At 42.4% G+C, this 23,381-nt stretch overlaps 1 protein-coding gene across 16 annotated transcripts in view; it reads left to right on the plus strand.

Annotated features, from left to right (window-relative positions):
- LOC105491228 (WW domain containing oxidoreductase) overlaps positions 1-23,381 on the plus strand; it is a 1,122,875-nt gene that overhangs the window by 440,216 nt on the left and 659,278 nt on the right. For 7 of the 16 annotated variants that reach the window (XR_011616119.1, XR_011616113.1, XR_011616116.1 and 4 more), the window contains one exon: positions 1-21,560. This exon is cut by the window's left edge. The exons of the other annotated variants lie outside the window; for them this stretch is intronic. The gene's annotated coding sequence lies outside the window, so the exon portion shown is untranslated. The remainder of the gene's footprint in view (positions 21,561-23,381) is intronic. 16 annotated transcript variants of the gene reach the window in all.

A 23,381-nucleotide genomic window follows, 5' to 3' on the forward strand; every position in this document is an offset into this window, starting at 1 on the left:
TCTGCAAATATGGAATTAGAATTTCAAACCTATCTATGGTCTTAATCACTTCTCCATTCATTGTCCTTGTTTTATGAATGCTGATTACCTTTTAATTTGGTTTGGTTCTTTGGAGTTGTTTATGTTTTGTGAGTCTTGGCGTGTTTTTGGTAGAGAAACTTGCTAGGTTCTCACAATGTGGAAACGAAGCAGAAAACAAAGATCTCAATTTGCCTTTTCAGCCTGAATGCAGACTCTTACATTCAGTCCTGGGAGTCTTTCTTGAGCGACAGTGAGAGCGATGGAGGGAGGGTTTCCATTCTCCGAGATGGATCGTTGCATCAGTATTTCCTTTTCGTTTTTCCTTAGGATGAGAAAGAAGGGAGTGCAGCCCTTTTCCTCAGGTTAGAATGGTTCTGTTGGTTGAATTATGCACCCTGTTTAGTTGAAACAATTGGACAATAAGGATGTGACTATTTGCATTGCTGTCTAATACTTTATTATGTCATACCAAAAATTATTTTTTGTATTTTGCTACCAGTTCTTTTAATTTCTCTTACATGTATGAAGTTGGATAGTTAGAATCGAATTAAAATAAATTGGACGGACACATTGGCTCGTGACTGTAATCCCAGCACTTTGGGAGGCTGAGGCAAGGGAATCACTTGAGGTCAGGAGTTCGAGACTGGCCTGGCCAACATGGTGAAACCCTTTCTCTACTAAAAATACAAAAATTTTTAGTATTTTGGGGTTCAGGTTACGTGATGTGCACCTGTAATCCCAGCTACTTGGGAGGCTGAGACAGGAGAATCACTTGAACTCTGGAGGTGAAGGTTGCAGTGAGCCAAGGTCGTGCCACTGAACTCCAGAGGCGACAGAGGAAGACTCTGTCTCTGAATGAATGAATGAATGAATGAATGAATGTTGTTTAAACCTGCCAACTACAATAACTTTTTCAGTCTCTTTCTCCCTTTCCACCTTCCCAAAAAGGTGGGAAATTTCTACAGTAAAGCAATTAACAAATAAGTTTTGGGTTAGGCAGGAGATTAGTTAGAGACAGGGTCTGTAGATCAGAAGTGGTATTTGGGGGAGTAGGGACTTTTTTTTCTTTTTCCCTTATGCATTTGGGAGTGGAAGAGCTGTCAGATTCTGAATTTAGTTGGATTTATAATGCTAGAGACATTCAGCAGTCTGCCTTTCCCTTTCTGTTATAAAATCATGTTTTTATTGAATTACATTTTAATATTGGTGTCACTTTAAAATGAAAATGAAGATTTGCAAAATGTATTTTTGAAGGAGGTGGGGCGGCGGGGGGAAATGCCATCTTGGCAACACATGACTTCGGTTCAAGTCCTCTCTGTGTCTCTTACTTGCTTTGTGGCTTTAGACCAGCCACCCACTCAGAGCTGTGAATTCCTCATCTCTGAAATGACCATAGTAAGTTCCTGCCTAGGCTCTCTCCAGAAGCTAAAATGCATAAACATGCTTTGTAATTTTTTGTAATGATTGATACTAGCTGTGGTGTTGATAAGAAACAGCTGGCATACTTACTGGGTGATTGAGAAGAGTGTATTTGTCTGTTTTCGTGCTGCTGATAAAGATACACCCTATACTTGGTAATTTACAAAAGAAAAAGGTTTTTTGGACTTACAGTTCCTTGTGGCTGGGGAGGCCACACAGTCATGACAGAAGGTGAAAGGCACACTTCACATGGCAGCAGGCAAGAAAGAACTTGTGTAGGGAAACTCTCCCTTATGATATCATCAGATTTCTTGAGATTTATTTGCTAACATGAGAACACCTCAGGAAAGACCTGCCTCCATGATTGAATTACCTCCCACCTGGTCCCTCCCACAACACATGGAAATTCAAGAAGAAATTTGGGTGGGGACACAGCCAAACCATATCAAAGACCATTTATAAAACTCTAAGCAGCTTTAAAGGAAACCACCAAGGGAACAAGGCCTGATGAGGCAAGAGTAGGAGGGAACAGATGCTTGGATAGGGCAGGTGAGTCACAGGCTAATGGGAGCTGTCACCTTCAGTAGAGGTCCTGATGACCTGGGAGGATGAGAGCCAGACAGATGGGAGTATCCTAGCCTCTCAGTTCCTTTCCACCCTCAGAACTCCTCCTAGTGCCTCTCAATGGCTAAACCAACCAAAGGTTAGAGCCCAAGGAAACTTCTGATGCTGTCTTTACAGGTCAGACAGTTGGGAACAGAGTTGATAGAGAGGACACAGGAGGTGACTAGATTTGGAAGGAAAATTAGAAAACTTTTGGCCAGGCATGGTGGCTCATGCCTGTAATCCCAGCACTTTGGGGATCACTTGAGTCTAACATAGTGGTGTCCAAACTTTTGGCTTCCCTGGGCCACATTGGAAGGAGGATTGTCTTAGGCTGCACATAAAATGCACTAACAATTGTTGATGAGCTTAAAAAAAAGTCCCCCCAAAATCTCATAATGTTTTAAGAAAGTTTACGAATTTGTGTTGGGCCACGTTCAAAATTATCCTGGGCTGCATGTGGCCCACCAGCCATTGTACAAGCTTCGTCTAACAGGTTCTTCAAGGTGGGCTTGAGCGTTTGAAAGACTTCTAGTGGGAGAGATCACAAGGTGCAACTAGAGAATCCTGGGCTGGTCTGAGAGGCAGACCTGTGGTTATTTTGCTCTTTGAAAGTTGTCCTTCGGCACCCATTTTCCCCAGACGTAACCTCGATTTATGCTCCAGGTCTGAGCAGAAATATTATTCCCTCCAGAAAGCCTTCCCTGGATGTTGAGGGATGAAGTTGGGGGCCCCGCCTGAATGCATCCTCAGAACTCGCTGGTTCTCGTCATCGTCCTCAGCATACTTGGTCATTGTTTGTTTCCATCTCTGTCATTGCCGTGTGCCCTTTGAGGACAGATATGTGTCCATCTAGTTAACAATTGGCTCTCCAGTAACCAGCACAGTACCGGACACAGAGTAGTAACCCTATACTCTAGCGTAGTCAAATACTCTAGTATTTGCCAAAACTAGAGGATGAATGAGTGACGGGTAAGAGTTCTTAGAAAAATGGATATAAACAATATGATAAATCATATTGGGAAAATAAATATTAGAATCATTGGATCCCTGAGTTACAGAAAAATGTATTAATAGAGCTCTCTGGCTACTCTTTAAAGTATGGACATCCACGATGTATTAGCTATGCATCTGTGGACAGGAGGCTTACCCACTCTGAGTCTTGTCATATACCAAACATAGGAAAACCATATCTTCCTGAGAATGTCATGAAGAATATGTCAACCAATCAGAATGAATCAGCTTGCCCAGTGTTTGGCATACAGCTGCTTAAGAAACATTAGCCATTCTTTGTTATTATAAATCCCCCTTGTATTTTAAAATCCTCATGTATCACTGAAACAAACAACTGAAGACCATCAAAAGACTCATAGTGAAAGAAGACAGCCATTGTAATTTCCCTGGAAACTCCATTTTGATTCGAATGTCCACAGCATCTCATTTCTGCCTTTAAAAAAAATTTGAAAGTGACGTTTTGGCATGATTGAACTCACGGGTGGAGAAGGTATGACAGATATTCTGGAAATCTTGGAAGGTGAAATACAGGGAAGATGGCCCCTATGGAGGTTCATTGTCCCCCATCTTACTTTAAATAATGACTTTCTTAAAACTACATGTTTTGGAGAAATGTCCTGCAATTTTTTTTATATCTTTTTTGTTTTGTTTTGTTTTTTGAGACAATCTCGCTCTGTCTCCAGGCTGGAGTGCAGTGGCACGATCTCGGCTCACTGCAACCTCCACCTCCCGGGTTCAAGCGATTCCCCTGCCTCAGCCTCCCGAGTAGCTGGGACTACAGGCACACGCTACCACGCCCGGCTAATATTTTGTGTTTTAGTAGAGACTGGGTTTCAGCATGGTGGCCAGGATGGTCTTGATCTCCTTACCTCATGATCTGCTTGTCTCAGCCTCTCAAAGTGCTGGGATGATAGGCATGAACCACCACGCCTGGGCTATTGCTTTATATTTTAAGACTATACACTGATATCCCCGAGCCCCCAAGTTCCTGTCCGCTGGTAGAATTCACAAAGCTAGTTTATGTCTCCTTCTCTTCCTCTTCCGGTGTTGTCTCTTGCCTGCATTGAGATAGCATTGCGTGGTGATCCTTGCACTGTTCCAACAGAGGCTGCAGATGGACATAGGATCTGCTCAGGGAGATAAGATCACCTGCTAATTCTGCTTCCTCCATCAGAGTCTGAATGATCAGTGATGGGGACCAGAGCTAGCTTAGGTCTCTGGGAGCCCCCTCTGTCTGAGTCCGGGAGATGGATGATATGGGTAATGACTTGCTGCTTTATCTTCTCTCCATCTCCTTACAGCAGCTCCAACTACTGACTTTTATTGTGTGGCAGCTAATTGTAGGATTCTATTTCTCTAAAGAGAAGGCAAGAGAGGAAATGCAGTGTCCACCATCCCTGCAGTCCTTCAGCCCCTTCCCCCTCCCACTACCTTGAAGTAGAGGGAAAGGGGACGACACAAGGCCCCTTAGAAGTAAGACTTTGTCTCTGATGCCACGGACCTTTGAAATATTTTTTGAAAAGAAGGCCTGCTTTGGCTGATACCTTCTGACTGTTAGTGAATAAAGGAAGTTGAAACAATTTCTTCCCTGTAATCATTAAGCTCGTTGTCTTTGTTACAATATATGGTGTGATCTTTGTTACAATATATGTTCACAAATTCCTAGAACACTCTTCCCGTTGGCCGTGGGATCAGGGGAAGAGAGAATCAGACACAGGTTGGAGGGAACCCATCTCCAGTGCTGCTCAGAGGTATGACCTAGAGCAAGGGGTTTGGGCTTTCTTGGACTCGTTTTCCTCCGTGGTGAAGTGGGAATGATTTATTGACAGTGGACCATGACGTTCTGCACACAAAGTTCCTTGCATAGCGCCTGATACACACAAAGCTTTCAGGCAAGGTTGGTTTCCGGTATTTCCAGCCTTAGCCTTGGCCGTGGGAGCCATAATGAGGTTGTTCAGAAGTTTAGAGCTAGTCTTTATTATTTGCTTGCCACTAGGCCTTGTATACAGTAGGCATTCATTAAGTGCTGCCTCCTATTATATCCTTAGGTTTAAGATACAGGCACCACAACATAAACCACCCCCAGAGTACACATGCATTTGAAAATGTTATGGATATAATTTGGTGCCATTCTCCTCCCTTCTACCCCTATCTAAATGAAGTTTTTAATGTAAGTGTCATGTCCTTGGAACTGTAGATTGTAACCGACAGTTGATTGGAGGGTCTGAGTTTCTCAGCCAGATGAATGCATGAGGATTGTATCCCTCCTGAAGATACTCATGTATCAGTTCCATGAGATGGAAGCTGCCCACTGTGGGGCACCCGAGATAATGTGACCTGCTCCGGGGTCCTCTGAGGGACTGGCCACCAAGTCAGGCTGAATGCTGCTCTGCCCACTAAGCTGGCTTCTCTCTGCTTTGGGCCCACTGAGCTGGCTTCTCTCTGACTGGAGGTGAAGAGGGAAGTCAGCTGATTATTTTTCTCTTGCTGCAACTTCGCACTGCCTTTAAATATCCCAGTGTATACGGTGACCAAGGACAGTGCTATTCGAGCCTCCCCCACTAAGTCTCAGCACCGCATCAGTGCAATCCCATGCAAACAAAGCTGAGTACGCGATTGTGCAGGTTTAGCCAGCTGAGGTGTGGTTTTTGATACTGATCATGACGATGAAAATGGAAAATGGAGGACAATGATGACGAAACAGGAGGAAGAATAGGTGACTTGCCTCTAGCTGATGTGGATTATTTTGCGTTTTTAATTTCCATATCTTTGTAGCTTGCTCATAGATCTCAGCTTAAGGACAATGAAAGTCGTTTATTGAGTACTTAGTATGTGCTGGCTGCAGAGCCAAGTCTTTTTTTTCTTTTTTTTTTTTTTTTCCTTTTTTGAGGCAGACAGTCTCACTGTCACCCAGGCTGGATTGCAGTGGCACAGTCTCAGCTGACTGCAACCTGCACCTCTCAGGTTCAAGCGATGATCAGACCTCAGTCTCCTGAGAAGCTGGGATTACAGGCATGTACCACCACACTCAGCTAATATTTGTATTTTTAGTAGAGGCGGGGTTTTGCCGTGTTGACCAGGCTGTTGTTGAACACCTGACCTGAGGTGATCTGCCCACCTCAGTCTCCCAAAGTGCTGGGATGACAGGGGTGACCCACCACACCCAGCCAGACTCAAGTATTTCAAGTATCAGCATTGCCTGCCTGCGTCCTTGTCTCCCTGCCTCCCTTCCATCTCTGTGTTATCTGACTTAATCTTTGAAATAAACCAATGATGTATGATGTACACTTTCTAGGTGGATAGATGATGGGTTAGGAAGATGTGACTTGTCCTAAATCACGTGTCTTCTAAGTTTTGGAACTGATTTTCTCATGGACTGTAGACGCTGAGCCCATTAGTATGATACCTACTGCCTTTTAATTTTAAAAGTTATCATTGTTTTTTTCCTTTTCATTATCATGTGATTTACCTTTTTTTTGTGTGTCTTGTAATCGGTTGGTCATACTGACATACTAAACCATATTCTCTGCCACTTGAAACCAATTCACCTGTGAAAAGTCATACATAGGCTCAAAGAAAGAGTTTGGTTATGATATTGTTGTGACAGCTGTCTCGGGGGTTGGAGTAAGAGCTAGGGTCCCAACTGCCACCGTTCATGTGGGGGTAGACCACTGCTTCCTTTTGGTGATGAGGAAGCTGGATTTGGCAGCTGGTTTTGTCTGGATTTGAAAGGGAGGTAATCAGGGGTGTGCTGGGAGGGTCAGAACCATCCACCCACGTGTTGGTGCCACCCAGCAGTGGAAAAGCCTCTGGCCTCGGCCCTCTCAGGAGGGTTGTCCACGAAGCCAGTGAGGGCGGCTTTTTGCATTACAGCAGCCCAGCCTATCTCTCAGGAGGCTGATAATCAGTAAATGAAATTCACCTTTCCCCCGATTCCTGAAAACGGAAAAGTTGAGGGTTGAATTATAGAACAAATCTTGAACACTGTCTTTTTTCCAGCATGGTATTTCGAGCTGCACTGAAAGGGGGAATTATTTTATTTGGGAGAAAAAATTTCAGTTTGGCAGTTCCCTGAAAGAAAATTAAGTGATTGCAAGTCCATTCTCTGGCCTTCTGAAGAAGATAGATTGTAATCTTTAATTAATCTATCACTCACACCAAAAAAAAAAAAAAAAAAAGTGGGGCAAGGGGTGGAAGAATGTTGATATCACATTATTTTGGATGTCTGGGGTTGCACCTGGAAGCTCAGATAGCAATATCTAGGCACGGCTGCCAGCGCTCTGTACATTCACGTTTGTTTAGTATTTTAATTTCCCCATGAGTCTTAAACCTCTGCGTGGTGTGCAAGTTGGGGCCTGGTGTATGCACTTTGGCCACAGGCTTTCCCATTGTAATGAAGATGGAATGACTCCATGGATGACCTTTCCATGCCTTTGTCTGTAGCCTGCCCTCCTCTTTAACTGAACACCTTCCAGACGAACATGCTGTGAACTCTTGAACTGCTCATTCTGTTCTCTGAGCGAATTGCTCAAGCTGCAGTTTATCATTATATGCCTCCAAAGACTTTGTGTTTCCTATGTTTGACATCGAGATAGAATTTTTCATAACCCTTTACTAGTCATAAATTTGATTGTTAAGGGACCGGGTTAATCTTGTTTCTAATACCAGCATCTGATTTTAAACCCTGATTTAGGAGCATTTTCTTTCTGCTACGTTCCGAAAACGCATAGGTGGAAACATATATAATATGTCACCTGATACTGGAGGATAGTTTATTTCTGTTCATTTTGTCCTGAATAGTACCTATGAGATGCATTTGAAAACTTACCTTGTTTATATATTTCTTCTGTTGCAATTTCTTCCATTACCTGGAACAGCTGCTTTGGATGGCAAGCCAAGCCATGCCCTTTCACAGCTGTGGGATGAATGCGGAAAGAAGTCTTGGTAAGGAAGCGATTCAGAGACCATGGAAGCATCTCATGACAGGAGTCACGACGTTGTGTTGCATAATATTTCAGGAACTTGCAGCCCTGATAACTCATGCCTGCCTTTCTGTAGGCCTTTTCCTCTAGACTTTGCAGTGCATGACACATAGTAGTTGCTCAATAAATATGTGCTCAACTGAACTTTGGTGGTTAGGTTAGTAATCAGGTGCACAGACAAAATCATAGTAGTTTCCGTGAGCCTTGTCTTACTGGTAAAGGAATCTCATGAGGATTAGTTGAAATAACTCACAAAAATATCCAACTCTCTGTTTCCCTGCTGGGGACTCTTGTCATAGAAGCCACTGCTGTAGTCTTAGAAAACATATGGCATTATTTTGGGGGGAGAGGTTAGAGTAGAGTGTTAAAGAGTGCATTTCTCTTCCAGTAAGCAATTCTGCATCGATAAAAAGTAGACAAAGAATAAGTGAAAAATGTTTAGCTAATTCTTGTTGACAGAAGTAGGACTTCAGGCCCACATATATGCATTGTAGAGCACACACATGCATTTTTAAGAATGTCCCAATTCTCTTCCCTCTGGGGTCAGATTTGCACATATGCGTGTCTACAAACTGTACTTGCAGTGGCTCTCTGGGAAATGAAATTTCTGCACCCTGCCAGAGCATGTTTCCCCTCTAAAGAGAGGCAGCTGATAATTAGTAATGCTAATATCACAGTGAGGTGCAATAGATAATCTAACACCAGCAATGATACCCAGAGCATTTATCTTTGATGCTGGAAATGCGTTCATTTTCTTTATCTTGCTATTAATGTACCTCTATTGGGCAATTTACTCCCTCTTCATAGATAAGATCAGATCCAGTATACATTTATAAAACCACACTTACATTTAAATACAGGCCTTTCCCATTTCACAGTCTTTCTAGCTCCCCTTTCCAATACATCTCTCTCTCTCACACACACACACAGACACACACACTGTCACACTGTCACACAGACACACATACACACACACACAGCCAAATCAGACACCAACATAAACTGTAGAGTTAACATTCTTTTTCCACCCTCATACTTTCTTTAGCTCTGATCTGTGTTCAGTTTCTGCCTGAGAGAGTGATATATTCAGATATTCAGCTATGGTTAGAAAAAGCAAAATGGTAACAATAGAATCTGGACAGGATTGATGTCCAGCAGCAAGGAACAACAGGAAAAAAAAAAAAAAAAAGTGGAATCAAGAACCTAGGTGGTTTTTGTAGGTTAATTGTGCAGGGTTATCATGTATCCCTTTAAAAGCACCATGTTGATTCTAAACTTTGGTTCTGCACATTAGAATTGTTGCCTGGGCCGGGGTTTTTCCCGTTGCATGTGGCGTGTGTTCGTCCAACACATTTATTTGCTGATTGCAAATATACTTGTCTCTTCTCATGGGCATTAGTAGTACTCATGAAATCATCGATGTGGGGCAAACTGAGAAAAGGATTCATTTTATTTTGGACACGTAAACAAGATGTCATTTTACCAGTTGCTCATTGACGCTGACATTTCCTGTCGGTCTCGGACTGTGAAATCTGCGTGGAGTGGTTACACCCTGGGCTTGATTGTTAGCTCCTGCCTGAGCTCTGAGTTTCTGTGGATTTCTATAGGCTCCTGCAAATTTTATCCTGTGGACATTTTGTTTTTTTAAAAAATGGGGTCTCATTCTGTTGTGCCCGCTACAGTGCAGTGGCGTGATCGTAACTAACGGCAACCTCGAATTCATGAGCCCAAGCGATCTTCCCACTTCAGCCTGAGTAGCTTGGACTACAGGCATGTGTCACCATGCCAGGCTAATGTTTAAAAATTTTCTTAGAGATAGAGCCTCACTTTACTGCCTAGCCTGTTCTTGAACTCCTGGCTTCAAGAGATTCTCCTGCCTTGAGCTCCCAAAGTGCTGGGACCAATAGAGATTTTTCCGAGAATTAGGTCCCCCACTATTAATAAGATCATTGTTAGCTGAGTTGAGGAGTTGGCATGGGTAGATACAATTAATTTACATTTTTTAAAGGCTTTTGAGAATATTCAGATAACCTAATATATTTTGAGACCTGAAATTTATTTAAAATGTGAAAAGCAATTTACAAAATTGTACATACTCTGTAAATATACTTTTGTTATAAAAATAGACATATATGTACACACATAGACAAATATTCTGACATAAATATACTGAGATACCTACAGTGCTTGTCTCTGGATAGGACAGGTATAATTTAATTGTTTAAAATTAATGAACTTGGCCAGACAGACCTGGGATCAAATTCTGCCTCTACCACTAATTGACGGTGAGGTGTGACACAGAAAAAGTGATTTAGCCTTGGTTCCCCTCCAGGTCCTTATCTGTAAGGTGACAGTTACAATAATACCCACCTCTCAGGGTTGTATGTCAGTGGGTTAGGCACAGACCTAGGAACTCAGCAAATGTACTACTATGAAGTATTAGCGTTTACTGTTTCTGGTTTTCTGAGTTCTGTCTCCTGTTGTGAACATACGTTGCTTTTGTAATACGAAAAATAAAAAAAAATAAATAAATTTGTTTTGTTTTTAAGAATCAGTCGAGTACAGATGGGACTATTTTCATGGATTGGTGTCTTGTTTGAAGTCAGTTACCAGAGGATTTCTTTCAACCGAGTATACCAAAAAAATAAAAAAAAAGTGGGAATTACACAGACCCCAGCTTAGGACCTGGGCTTAATCTTCATGATGTTTGTAAAGTTATACTTCCTAGAGAAACCTGCCAAGTTTCTGTCGACACTAGACATCTCAGGATTTGAAATGTTAAGCTAACAGAACTTGTTCATCAGGTGTACCTCCAGCTCTCCATAAACACTGCCAGATAGATGAACCTACATAATGATCTCCTGGCGCCATTTTCCTGACTGTGGATACTTGGGTAAGGAGGAGACTTTGACTCTGGATGACATGATGTACCCTGTGTTCTGCAAGCTGGAGAACATCATGTAGAATCTGAAAATTAGGAGAGAGGGGCAGTCGGAAGAAGACAGAGTGGGTGTTGCAGGGACCTGCCGTCAGCCTGGTCCCTCAGCTTGCCTTTGAATTTGGTCCCAAATTGTTTTGTTTTTGTTTTTTAGTAGTTAAAGCTGAGAGCAAACCACATTGCTTACGATTGTCAGGGAATGAAAACTATGCAACAGAAGCTGATCTGCAGAGGTGACCATTGTCCCTGGAATTGAACTTCAGCAGGTGCCTACTGCACAGGTCCACACATAAGGGATTGTGTAATGCAGCCAGCAGAGTTGTGCTCAACTGTGATTTCATAAAAGACACAGAAACACATATCAAATAGACAATTCTGTCAGCCCTCTAAACTGGCATAACTTGGAATCATAATTCCATGAATGCATTTCTGCGAGAAGTGAAGATAATAAGCTCCACGTGCTTTTGTTTCCTTTTTTTCTTTCTTAATGCAGGGAAAATCGAGATGGGATTCTCGGTTAAAACCCAGTTGAGGGGCCTGGGAGTTGTCACAATCTGATCCCTGAGGATGTTAGCCCAATCTCTTTCTGTAGCCAGAACCAATAGAAAAATGAGAGGAAGAGAGTAGAAGCACAATAGCAAACATTTTTCCTTTCATGGTCTAACTGTGTGACTGTGTATGTCTAGAATGGGATGTGGTTGGGGAAGGGCCTAGTACACATATTTGAGCAGAACATGCATGTTTCATTTCTTCCTCATACTACACGTCCAGTGTGAGCTGGCGGGTTCTTCTGCGCAGTCCCTCAGGGACCCGGGCTGATAGAGTCTGTGATCTCATGGCTGCTCCATCTGGCGCACATGGCCTTCTTGATCTCCAGTTAGGGAGAGTTACCACAGCAATTAAATGGTTTGGTCTGAAGTGTCACATGTTGTTTCCTCTGGACTGCCTATTGGCTAGGCCAGTCACATGGCCCTGCAGAGGATGGGAATGTCTCCTCCTCCTGTGGGCTTAGAAGAAAACCAGAGGTCTGTGCACACGATGAGTTTTTACCACAAGGATGCCCTTTCGCATACAGAGAGAAGGATTAAGAGGTACTGTACTGTTGGTTGATAAAGATAAAATCAAACTTGCGAACAGAGCAAAAGGGCATTGCTTGGTCGTTGCAGCTTCCACCCATGCATCTTACGCAGAAGTCTGGGCCCTAACACGGAAACTTTTCAACAGTGGCCAAATTTTGTTCGGAGTACTGTATTGAGCATACCATATGCTGAAAGACTTGGCACACAAAAACCTAAGGCCAAGGGCACTTCTCAATATTAAACCCTCAGTTGTAATGGAGGCATTAAGCCTGTAAGACCCAAGACCTTACCTTTTGTGCTTCTTGTCTTGTGGAGGGAACATCCATCCTCAAAACAGAAACCTGTCAGATCCCTTGAATATACTGACAATACATTGATGAGAATTGAATGCCCCATAAATTGCATCTCCCGCAGGGCCCGGTAGGTGCCCTGTCTTGCTGCTTATGATTCAGAAACCCTGTTTATTTGTATCAAGGACGGTTGGTACTTTAATCATCAATAAACTAACATTTCAACAGCCTGCCATAAATTTCTTGTCCAAAAAAAAAGAGATTATGATTAGAACACTGTGATGAAAGAGAATCTGTAGATAGACTTACATCCCTCAGTTTCAAAGCTTCTAGTAGTAGCGCTTAGAGGTTCCTAGAGTAAGAAAAGCCTAGCCAAGCAGAAACTCGTGTTTTTGACTTTCAGGATATTTGTGAATTAATTTACTTGCATATATTGGCCAAGATCTGGCACAATCTCTTAATTTTCAATGAATGAAAAATTGAGTTTTGAGAGCAAATATTTTGGTAAGGAAATAGAGAACTGACAGTAATATTCTCTCTGACTATAATTGTGAAACAGTAGACATCTTTCACCAAGTGCTCACATTATGTTAATTATTAATAAAATCTAACTGCTTAAGTAATAATATAATCATAGTTACCAAATTGAGAGCACTGTTCTGAGCATTTTGCATTCTTTATATAGTCTTCCCTACAACCTTATTAAGTAGACATTCTCTTCATCTTATTAAGTAGATAGTTCCTCATTTGCAGATGAGGAAGCCGTGGCTGACTGAGTTAAGCGAGTGGCAAAGTCATAGAGCTGCTAAGTGGCAGAGTTGTAATTCCCATGCAGAACTGTGTGGCATCAAGGCCGTTTTCTAACTCATTACAATGTACAGTGAGTTAAAATGAGATGATTGAAAATGAGACCTGGCTGGGTGTGGTGGCTCATACCTCTAATTCCAGCACTTCGAGAGGATCACTTGAGCCCAGGAGTTTGAGACCAGCCTGGGCGACATAGCCAGACCATCCATCTCTACAAAAAATTTAAAAATTAGCCGAGTATCGTGGTGCAATCCTGTGGTTCCAGCTACTCAGGAGACTGAGGCAGGGGGATCACTTCAGCCCAGAAGTTCAAGGCCGCAGTGAGCTGTGATTGCTCCACTGCACTCTAGCCTGCAGGACAGAGTGAGACTGTCTCAAAAAAGAAAAAATGAGATTATGGCCAGGTGTGGTGGCTCATGCCTACAATCCTAGCACTTTGGGAGGCCAAGGTGGGAACATCTGTTGAGCCCAGGAGTTAAAGACCAGCCTGGGCAACATAGTGAGATACCAGCTTTACAAAAGAGAGAGAGAAAGATAGAGATTATATCTAGAATAAGCAAACCATACATGAATTAAGTTTTCATTCTCATTTTAGTGATTCTCTAAGTACATACCCGTATTCTGATTCCCTCAGCACTTTAGGACTGTCTGATTAGTAGTCACTTCCTTCCCACTGGTACCACTGTGACCAGGGAGTGACTACAAGGGTCAAAACTTTTGTTGGGGGGCTGTTTGGACTAAGTGATGATCCAGCCCCAGCTCAGGGATGTTGTATTGGTTCTAATCTCTGCTTCTGAGGAAATAGTTACCTGCAGGGTGATGGTGGCCTGTTGCTCATGGAATATCTTGAGATGGTTTCTTTTAATCCATTTCTTTAAAACAATTTTTTTAAGAGATGGGATTTCATTATGTTGCCCAGGTTGGCCTAAAGTCCTGGGATGAAGGGTCCTCCTGTCTTAGCTTCCTGAGTAGCTGGGACTACAGGTGCCTGCAACCACATCTGGCTTAATCCATCCTTAAACAAGTTTAATGTTTTATTTTCTTCAGGTAAAATGAGAGTGGAGAGACCACAGTGATGCCCAGGAGTAGTCATGGTTGGTGATTAAATAGCTATTGAGTCTCCATTCTGCAACAGGCACTGTATTCATTTGCTATGGCTACCATGACAAAATACCACGCACTGGGGATATTAAACATTAGAAACTTATTGTCTCACAGTTCTGGAGGCTGGAAATTCAAGACAAAGTTGCTGGCAGGGTTTCTCTGAGGCTTCTCTCAGGCCTCTCTCCTTGGCTTGCAGACGGCTGCCTTCTTGCTATGTTGTCACATGGCCTTCCCCCTGTTTCTCAGTGCACATCCCTGGTGTCTCTTCCTCCTCCTATAAGGACACCAGTCCTGTTGGATTAGGGCACCACCCTTATGACATCATTTAACCTTAATTACCCTTTTAAAGGCTCTATCTTGAATTACAGCCAGATGGAGGGTTAGAACTTCAGGATGTAAATTTGAGGGGGACACAGTTTAGTCTACAACATGCTCTATACTGGGCACAAGGAGTGTTACGGTGGATAAGGGAAAAATGGTCCCTACCCTCTGTCAGTTTTTTATGGACGAAGAAAGTCTATAAAAAAAAAATTCACATAATTAATCACAAAAAGCTAATACTATGACAAAGAATGTGAGATACTAATACAACTTAGAACAGGTGACTCTAACCTTGTGTATCAGCTAGAGAAGGCTTCCCTGAGGAGGTGAGGTTGGAATTGAAGCATGAAAGGGAAGCAGAAGGGGGTCAGGCAGGAGAAGGCTTGGGACCAGGAGGCAGAGAAAACAGTAGTGTGATCAGAACTTGAAGGCCTGGTTCTGTATACAAAAGGTTTCAGGACTTGAAAGGCAACCTACATTGAGTGTACCTGGAAAATGAGGGCAAGAGATTGTTCAAAAGAATACTGGACCCAAAGTTTCATCACTTTGTTAATTACATCTAATATTGTGGGATTACAATTACCTTGCCCAAGAAAAGATTGTTTATGATTCCATTGTTTATATTGTTTGTTGAAATAAGTGATTCTTAAAACTTCTGGATACCTGAGACTCAGCTAGGAACTTATTTATAAACTATAAATTCCTAGTCCCACTCCCTAAAGGTTCTGATTCAGTACATTCAGGATGGGGTCTAGGAATCAGTGTGTTTAATAAAGTGCATCAGGTTCTTGTGGTACAGATCGTCCATGAACCACACTTTGAGAAAGCTCCATCTAAAGAGATAAGTTGCTGACATTTGTTACCAAAGAGAGCCTAGAAAAGTTGGGCACAACAGTAGTTGTAAACAACTACCAGACCTGGGCCAGGCCCGGTGGCTCATGTGTGTAATCTCAGCACTTTGGGAGGCTGAGGCGGGTGGATCACTTGAGCCCAGGGGTTTCAGATCAGCCTGGGTAACATGGTGAAACCCTATATCTACAAAAAAATAGAAAAAATAGAAAATATAGAAAAAATAGAAAAAATTAGCTGGGCATGGTAGTGTACACCTATGGTCCCAGCTAATTGGGAGGCTGAGGTTTGAGGGTTGCTTGAGCCTGGGAGGTCAAAGCTGCAGTGAGCCAAGATCATGCCACTGCACTCCAGCCTGGGAGAGCATGAGACCTTGTCTCAGAAAACAAACAAACAAACAAACAAAAACAAAAAACAAACTAGGAGGCCTTTTGGAATGTCTGCCAGTTTCAACCCACGGGGATAGGGTGAGATGAACATTGATTGAGCCTTTACATTGGAGACACTATAACAAATGCTTTGCACATATCAACTCTTTCAAATTAATACAATTCTACTAGAGGGGGCACTATTAGTATCCCCAATTTACAGATGAAAATAAATGAGGGACAAAGATGTTAGGTGTATATCTAAGGTCACATAGCTCACAAATGATAGAGCATGCACCCAAACGCCAGGTTTTAATAATCCTATGGTGAAGTGTGATAGCTGGCGCTTGCCTAGTGCTGACTGTGCTCTAGATGCTGTATTAGTTATAGGTGATTCTACTTCTCATTCATTAAGTCATCCAGAGAGCCTTGTGCCTTAGTCTGTCCTGGCTACTGTAATAAAATATCATAAAGTGGGTGGCTTATAAACACCAGAAATTATTTCTCATGGTTCTGGAGGCTGGGAAGTCCAAGATCAAGTTGCTGGCAGATTGAGTGTTTGGCAACAGCCCACTTCCTGGTTCCTAGATGCCCAGCTTCTTGCTATGTCCTCATATCATGGAAGGGGCAAAGGGTCTCTCTCTCGGGCGTCTTTTAAGCCCTAAACCCATTCATGAAGGCTTTGCCTCAATGACCTAATCACCTCCCAAAGGCCCCACCTCCTAATACATTATATTGGTGATTAAATTTCGACATATGGCTGGGCGTGGTGACTCACAACTGTAATCCCAGCACTTTGAGAGGCTGAGGTGGGCAGATCACTCGAGGTCAGGAGTTCAAGACCAGCCTGGCCAATATGGTGAAACCCCGTCTCTACTAAAAATATTTAAAAAATTAGCTGGGTGTGGTGGCGCACGCCTCTAATCTCAGGTACTCCAGAGGCTGAGGCAGGAGAATCTCTCGAACCCAGGAGGCGGAGGTTGCAGTGAGCCGAGGTCACAGCACTGCACTCCAGCCTGGGTGACAGAGCAAGACTCTGTCTCAAAAAAAAAGAAGTAATTTTCAACGTATGAATTTTGCAAGGACACAAACATTTAATCCGTAGTTGTAATGTGGACATGATTTGAGCTAAGACTCTGCTGTTGATTCTCTTAAAAAACTTGGCAGTAGCCCTTGGATCCCATCAATTCCATTCAACAGTCATGTATTTTATTAATCTTTATTCCTAAAGAAAAATAATCCAGATTGTTTAGAAAATAAATGCGACTTATGCAGGACAGAGTTCGAATTTCCTAAGTGATGAACATTTTAACATATTATTTTAATCTAAAGGCATCCTATCCCTGAATTTAGGGGGAGACTGTTTTTTAAGTGAGGTTTATTTTTAAAATTGTTTTGCAAACTTTTTAAGAGCACATCACAGCCTCATTGGATGAATCATATTTTTAACTTTCACTTTCCATCAATTTAAACATCATCTCTCAAGGAACTGATGGGCCAGTTGACTCTGAATGAGTTTGCCTTTCATGCACTGTTGTTCCGTCCGCCTGCCACAGAAGTGATTCCAGGTCATTCCAATTTATTTAATTAATTTTGGAGATGAAATTATTTTGCCCAATAACTAGAATGCTAATGGGACTTATTGTAATGGTTCAGTTCAGGTTTGTTGGTTTGAAAATAAACGCCTTCATTTCAATATTTGCCTTTTGGCTGCAGCCCGTTAACTGGTCACACACTGTAACCTCATTAACATCAAGGCTTAATTGTAAGTTAATGTGCACCTAGTTTTTGTAAAGCAGGTTTCTATCTTAACTGCCAAGTTTTGCACCCGCCCCCCCCAAATATAGCCCCAAACTGGCATTGCCAACAGATGGATGGGTTGGTGTAATATAATTCATGCTTTGAAACATCATAGTTTTATCAATGCCTTGATAATAAAAATTTGAACTTATTTTTAGAAGTTAGAATAAAGTGAGGAAAATCTCAGCTCTCTGGAGTGTCACTGTGGTATTGAGATTTGTGGAGTTGTACTACATCCGTAATTGGGAGAGGTTGCCAGTCGTAAAGGAGGGACAATAGAACCTCTGTAGAATCAAAGGCAGAATTAAAATCTGCATGTTAATAGCTTTCCTGCCAGTCACGAATAGATTCATTCTTCACATCTCGGATATATAAAGCTTATTTCAAAATAAATTCTGGGGAGCGTTCAAGCTGATTGAATCTGCTGTAAGCTCTGTTAATATATTTGTTCAAGTCACTTGCACTCAAAAGCTTTTTAGACAGAATATCACTTTTTTATATTATTCATGGTAATGTAATTCCCCCCTTTAATCTCTTCAGGGTTTCCCATTCAGTCATGATATGCGGTTCAGAGAAAGTTGGATCGACCATTAATCATGCTATCTGGACTTCTGTGTGTCTCCTTTTTGTCCATCTCTTAAATCAGTCACTTGGCAGCAGCAAGACATGTGGCCACTCCAGACCATTTGATCGAAGAGCTCTTGTTAGGAGATTAGGCTGCTAATCTGCAAGCCAGCTAATGGAAATCATTCTGGGCAAGGAAATAAAACTGAACAACATTAGCAAAATCACTACATATTATAGGAATCAAGTACATTCTAAATGGCTTAATCCTACAGTTTAGATATGAAGCCTAAGGGTAAAATGAACATCTTAGATGATCTGAGATATCCAAATACCTGTAACATACATTTGTTTGGTGTATGTAGGGCAGGACCCCCATCAGAAATAGGGAATCTTTAAAGGATTTTTTATTTAGCCAGATGAAAGAAACAGGGACATAGTTGACTGAAAAAAAAGAAAGGGGGGAAAAAAAGAAAAGTCAGGAGAGAACTGAAAATTCCCACCCGCCCCCACAACAATGAAGGGCAATGCCTAGGTTGAAAACACGTAATACACATTCAATAAATGTTCATGGTTGAATCAAGTTACCCGGTAGATATTTAATCTTTATTTCAAAAAGAGTGGTTGTGGGTCTTTAAAAAAGTTATTTGGTTCTTTGACCTTCTCTTCTTCACTAAACCCAAATTAATAATTCTGTGATATTGCCATTGAAACTTCTTACTGGATCATTCCATTTATACTCAAAGAGTAACAAAGGAAACCCAGTTATTTGAGAGACACTGAAATGAATTTTCAGTCTAGGACAGCATCTGCAAACTTTGTAAAGGGCCACATGATAAATATTTTCTGCTTTGTGGCCTATAAGGTATGTATCACAACTACTAAACTATCATGCATTAATGAAAGCACATAGAGAATCTGTAAACAAATGGGCATGGTTGTGCGACAATAAAACTTTATTTATAAAAACAAGGGGTAGACTGGATTTACCCTGTGGGTTGTAGTTTGCTGGCGTCTGGTTGAGAGCATGTGTTTGTCTGGGAGACAGAATTTCAAAAATCATTTTCTTTTTTATTTTTCTGGTTTTCGAACATTCTATTTTCAACTATGGATGAATGCTCATCTTTTGAATTTTCATTTTTGTATGATATAACTCAGAGCCTTTGCTTTGGGAGTTCTTGTTAACCCTGACATTTCTTGTCAAATATGCTACTCCTGGGCTCTGCTGGGGATGGCAGCAGAGTCGGGGTGGTTGGATGGGAAGGCAGGAGAGAGCTAGCTTGGAGATGATATACTTTTCCATCCTGGAGTAACTTGGGAAAAAGTCAGGAGTTTGGAATGAAGAATTGGAATATAAAGGCTGAGGGTAGACCTAATTTTTTTTAAGGATAAAGAAAAAAGGAGTAAGAGAGATAGTATGACTTGTCACTTGGCTGGGGGCTCAGCATTAATTGATAAATCCGCTATACGGAATGCATGACACTATCATTTGAAGAAAGATGTTGCATGTTAGGATTTTGAGTAACAGTCCATATAGTCCATGAAATGAATATCCAATATATTCTATGAAACAAGTATCATGAATATATTCCACAAAACAAGTATCATGAATATATTCCATGAAACAAATATCGTGAATATCTTCCATGAAACAAATATCATGAATATCTTCCATGAAACAAATATCCAATATATTCCATGAAACAAATATCATGAATTTATTCCGTGAAAGAAATATCGTGAATATATTCCATGAAACAAATATCGTGAATATATTCCATGAAACAAATATCATGAATATATTCCATGAAACAAATATCCAGTATATTCCATGAAACAAATATCATGAATTTATTCCATGAAACAAATATCGTGAATATATTCCATGAAACAAATACCGTGAAATCATACTATTGATTTTTGAAGAAACCTAATGAAAACAGCGTGCTCCTAAATCTTTTTTTCTGGATGTTCTTTAGATCTCTTGTCTTCTTAAACCTTTGTGTATCATTGTCTGAATTTTCCCAAGAAAGGAGGATTTTGATCTCCTACTTATTTATTTAAATTTTTAACCTTCACATTGACCCAGTGTTGTAAGGAAATGGGAGAATATCTCCCTGATGTCTTGGAAATAGGGACTCCCATCTTACAATTCAAGTGTTGGAATGTTCCAAGGAGGCTGGGCTAAGGTGGTCTTTTCCTGTCACTGGTTCAAAGGAAAGGAACAGCCTAGACCTAAAGGATTCTGTCTGGTAGCTGTTTGCTTTTTGCACCTGCGCTTTGAATGGTGAATACCCACAGCGGGAGGCAGGCACCTGCTGCCCCTGTTTCTCAGATCAGACAGGCAGGCTGAGGAGCGCTTAACACCCCAGCCTCCTGTGAAGCATCCTGAAAAAGCAGATTTTGTCTTCCTCCATAAGCTTTGTTTGTCCTCTGCCAAGACTCCAGGGACATGATTGCTCTTCATTTTACGCTCGAGATCAAAATAAACAGAAACTACTTTCACCTTTCCTGTTCCAGGGTTAAGTGCCCATGCCCAAGCAGGTGTTGTTTCTGTCCTGTGGTTTCCAATCAGCAAAACCACCCCCTTTTACCTGTGGCAGCAAAGGCAGGGAGACTTTGAGACCGGGGTGGGCTCTCTGCTGTGTTAACAGAACTGGCTCTTGGTTGGAAGGCGGGGGGGTGGGTACCCATTCTTGGCTTCCTGTAACACTTCCTTTCTCATGCATTACCTGGGACTCCCTCTGGAAGGAAAACGATGGAGAGGTCACTGGCCTGATGACCCAGGGACCCAGGCAGTCATTACAGGGACCCAGAATTTCATATGCAAATGTGACCTCCAATGAAAGCTGGACTTGCTTAACCCCCTTTCCTCCCAAAAGATGATACTCGTAATGCCATTCTGATGAAGCCATTTCACTCCGTAAACTATCATCTGATTTACACAAAGCCATCTGCTTCCATACGGGGTGTTTTATTTGGGATCCAGGAGAGGAGAAGGCACATCTGCCCCCTCCGTAGCATCTGAATCTTAATGAATAAAAGCACTGACACTTCTTTAAAAGAGAATAGTGTGATGCTATTTAGAGTTTGGTACAGTTTTGTAATCCAGCTCCACGCTGGGTGTTTACTGCCAGTCATTTGAGGAAGTTCACTTCTCTGCTGATTTTCTGAGTGAGGTAGCGATGAACAGAGGAGCAACTGGAGGGCCCAGGAGCCCCCTGAACTGAGTATCCGGTGGGAGGTCAGGTTTCCGCATTCACAGCGAGAGCTCGTACGGCGTCCACGCGACTCTCACACATATCAGCAGCCCGAGTGGAAGAGGACTTCTGCAGCTCTGTTAATTCTTTCTCTTCCTAAGAAAAAGCAGATTTTAAGTGACTTATCATTTGTTCATTGAGGTACTCATTCCTTATTCCTTCTTCATTCATTTTCCTTTTCTCCTTCCTTTCTCCCTCTGTTCTCTTCTTCCTGTTTGAACAGGTTTTATTTTTATTTTGGTGTGGTGAGGCCAAGATGAGGAAATGACTGCTGTTGCAAAGACGGTTTGTTACTCACAGATCCACGGGGACTCTGCATGCCACAGCGAGTTACCTGGGAAAGCCCCAGGGTCGGGCAGGAGGCAGAGGGAGAGAGAGAACTGTTAACAGTTTTGAGCTGGAAGCCATTATCCTCAGCAAACTAACGTAGGAACAGAAAACCAAATACCGCGTGGTCTCACTTGTGACTGGGAGCTGAACAATGAGAACACATGGACACACACTGGGGCTTGTCGGGAGTGGGGTGTGGGGAGGGAGAGCATCAGAAAGAATAGCTGATGGATGCTGGGCTTAATACCTAGGTAATGGGTTGATAGGTGCAGTGAACCACCACGGCACAGGTTTACCTATGTAACATACCTGCACATCCTGCACATGTACCCTGGAAGTTAATTTTTTTTTTAATGTTTTGATTGTGGTTTTCACAGGAAAGAAGGGGCCAGGCAGGGTAAGCAGGCTTAGGATTGGCTGGCTTGGGTCATTTCCATGGGCTCTGGGACATAGGGGTTTTCTTTAGCTGTCTGACCCATGGCCGTGGGGTGATTAGGGCAGGTGGGTGTGGCCTGAGAGCCCAATAAAGCCAGTGGTGAGGGTTTGGTTCTGGATTGGTTGCATTTGAACAGTGCTTACCCGTGAGCTGTCTACTATCTCTGGGAATCCACTAGAGCCCTGTAAAGAAGGCCGACAAGGCAGCAGGTTTTAGGCAATAATTAGTGAGCAGTATACACCCTAACAGAAGGAGGGATGCCTGTGGCCGATAAACATGACTCAAACTTGACCCTGATAGAGAGCCTTTCCCTAGAAGGTGTGGGAGGGAGAAGGCCTGGGAGAGACAGCAGGGTGACCAGAGCAAGTGAAGTCACCGAGGTGCCAGTGAGTGTGGCCCTGCAGGTCCTGCAGACCCCTCTGGTGGCAGTATTGGTGGTGACAGCTGGCAAAGGGGAGTGTGGCTGCCCGGAGAGCGTGGCTGAGGTTGGAACATGGAAGTTTAAGAGAGCAAACTTCCTTAGCTTGGTGCAGAGAGAAAAGTGTGGAAAGGTCGAGTGTAGTGACACAGTGGAGGGCTCCGATGCTCTGCTGAGGAGTGGAAGTGTTTTTCTGAGGCTGTCCAACAGGCCGTCAAGCAGGGAGGCAACAAATCTGAGTTTTTCCATGAATCTTTTGAGTGCAATACAAGTTGGTACAGTGGGTAACAGGCTAAACCGTGTGGCACCCCTTCCCACTTATCAGTTTCTTGCTACCATGCAGAAAAGTGCTGAAGGTGGCCTGCCCTGAGGCAGTAGCAGGAGAGCAGGGATGGGGAGGATTTGGCAGCCAGATGAACATGGACGTGATGAAAAGGGAAGGGAAGAACTGTCAAGATTTTCACTGTCAGTGGTATAAGTCCCTTAATCATATGCCTAGTGTTCCGTTATTGGAACTCTAAGTATGTGGGAATTACTTATATCCTACTGCTCAAAGCCATCACCAAGGTCTGATTGCGAAAATTCAAAAAATTGCAACCTCAGGTATAAATGGGTTTTAAGCTCCATACAGTAAAACCCAGGGTATGAAAACAATTCTGGCTGATGGGTTGGTAGAAGTGATAGATATAGATACATATTTACACATACATACACAGTAATAGATACAGGTAAAGAGCTTGATATATGTATGTATTGTATGATACATACCCATGCAAAT

This window comes from Macaca nemestrina, chromosome 18 (assembly GCF_043159975.1).
Source record: "Macaca nemestrina isolate mMacNem1 chromosome 18, mMacNem.hap1, whole genome shotgun sequence".
Classification (NCBI taxonomy): Eukaryota; Metazoa; Chordata; class Mammalia; order Primates; family Cercopithecidae; genus Macaca; species Macaca nemestrina.